Source organism: Schistocerca nitens, chromosome 11, assembly GCF_023898315.1.
Source record: "Schistocerca nitens isolate TAMUIC-IGC-003100 chromosome 11, iqSchNite1.1, whole genome shotgun sequence".
Lineage (NCBI taxonomy): Eukaryota > Metazoa > Arthropoda > Insecta > Orthoptera > Acrididae > Schistocerca > Schistocerca nitens.
Window position 1 is genome coordinate 80,153,885 of NC_064624.1, and position 2,635 is coordinate 80,156,519.

Here is a 2,635-nt window from a genome sequence, read left to right on the forward strand (position 1 = left end):
ATTTTAAAGTCAACTTGATAAACCAAGATTCCAAAAGTATAAAAAAGAAAAAAATGCTTACCAAGAAGGAAAATGTATCGTGCTCCGCACCCTCCAACGGCCCTGTGGTGCAACTGATGTCCCTTTCTCCAAAAATGTACTCAATGGGAGCGTAATGTTGCAACCACACACACAAATTGACCTGCTGTGAGGAAAAAACGAGTTAGTACATTTCAAACATGAAAAATGTCATTTTAAAATCAACAGATTAACCAAGATTGCAAAAGTATAAAACAGAAAATAATCCTTACCAAGGAAGGAAAATGTATCGTGCTCCGCACCCTCCTCCCGCCCTGTGGTGCAACTGATGTCCCTTTCTCCAAAAATGACTCAATGGGAGCGTAATGTTTTAACCACACACACAAGTTGACCTGCTGTTAGGAAAAAACGAGTTAGTACATTTCAAACATGGAAAAGGTGATTTTAAAGTCAACTTGATAAACCAAGATTCCAAAAGTATAAAACAGAAAGAAATGCTTATCAAGAAGGAAAATGTATCGTGCTCCGCACCCTCCTCCCGCCATGAGGTGCAACTGATGTCCCTTTCTCCAAAAATGTACTCAATGGGAGCGTAATGTTGCAACCACACACACAAGTTGACCCGTTGTGAGGAAAAAACGAGTTGAGTACATTTCATTCATGAAAAAGGTCATTTAAATATCAACAGAATAACCAAGATTCCAAAAGTTTAAAATCAACAGAATAACCAAGATTCCAAAAGTTTAAAATCTACAGATTAACCAAAATTCCAAAAGTACAAAACAGAAAAAAATGCTTACCAAGGAAGGAAACTGTATCGTGCTCCGCACCCTCCTCCCGCCCTGTGGGGCAACTGATGTCCCTTTCTCCAAAAATGTACTCAATGGGAGCGTAATGTTGCAACCACACACCCAAGTTGACCTGTTGTGAGGAAAAAACGAGTAAGTATATTTCATTCATGAAAAAGGTCATTTAAATATCAACAGAATAACCAAGATTCCAAAAGTTTAAAATCAACAGATTAACCAAGATTCCAAAAGTACAAAACAGAAAAAAATGCTTACCAAGGAAGGAAACTGTATCGTGCTCCACAACGTCCTCCCGCCCTGTGGTGCAACTGATGTCCCTTTCTCCAAAAATGTACTCAATGGGAGTGTAATTTTGTAACCACACACACAAGTTGACCTGTTGTGAGGAAAAAACGAGTTAGTACATTTCAAACATGGAAAAGGTCATTTTAAAATCAATAGATTAACCAAGATTCCAAAAGTACAAAACAGAAAAAAATGCTTACCAAGGAAGGAAACTGTATCGTGCTCCGCAACCTCCTCCCGCCCTGTGGTGCAACTGATGTCCCTTTCTCCAAAAATGTACTCAATGGGAGTGTAATTTTGTAACCACACACACAAGTTGACCTGTTGTGAGGAAAAAACGAGTTAGTACATTTCAAACATGGAAAAGGTCATTTTAAAGTCAACTTGATAAACCAAGATTCCAAAAGTATAGAAAAGAAAAAAATGCTTACCAAGAAGGAAAATGTATTGTGCTCCGCACCCTCCGCCCGCCCTGTGGTGCAAATGATGTCCGTTTCTCCAAAAATGTACTCAATGGGAGCGTAATGTTGTAACCACACACACAAGTTGACCTGTTGTGGGGAAAAAACGAGTTAGTACATTTCAAACATGAAAAAGGTCATTTTAAAGTCACCAGACCAACCAAGATTCCAAAAGTATAAAACAGAAAAAAATGCTTAGCAAGAAGGAAAATGTATCGTGCTCGCATCCTCCGCCCGCCTTGTGGTGCAACTGATGTCCCTTTCTCCAAAAATGTACTCAATGGGAGCGTAATGTTGCAACCACACACACAAGTTGACCTGTTGTGAGGAAAAAACGAGTTAGTACATTTCATTCATGAAAAAGGTCATTTAAATATCAACAGAATAACCAAGATTCCAAAAGTTTAAAATCAACAGAATAACCAAGATTCCAAAAGTTTAAAATCTACAGATTAACCAAAATTCCAAAAGTACAAAACAGAAAAAAAATGCTTACCAAGGAAGGAAACTGTATCGTGCTCCACACCCTCCTCCCGCCCTGTGGGGCAACTGATGTCCCTTTCTCCAAAAATGTACTCAATGGGAGCGTAATGTTGCAACCACACACACAAGTTGACCTGTTGTGAGGAAAAAACGAGTAAGTATATTTCATTCATGAAAAAGGTCATTTAAATATCAACAGAATAACCAAGATTCCAAAAGTTTAAAATCAACAGATTAACCAAGATTCCAAAAGTAAAAAACAGAAAAAAATGCTTACCAAGGAAGGAAAATGTATCGTGCTCCGTACCCTCCTCCCGCCCCGTGGTGCAACTGATGTCACTTTCTCCAAAAATGTACTCAGTGGGAGCGTAATGTTGCAACCACACACACAAGTTGACCTGCTGTGAGGAAAAAACGAGTTAGTACATTTCAAACATTAAAAAGGTCATTTTAAAGTCACCAGACCAACCAAGATTCCAAAAGTATAAGACAGAAAAAAATGCTTACGAAGAAGGAAAATGTATCGTGCTCCGCACCCTCCTTCCGCCCTGTGGTGCAACTGATGTCCCTTTCTCTAAA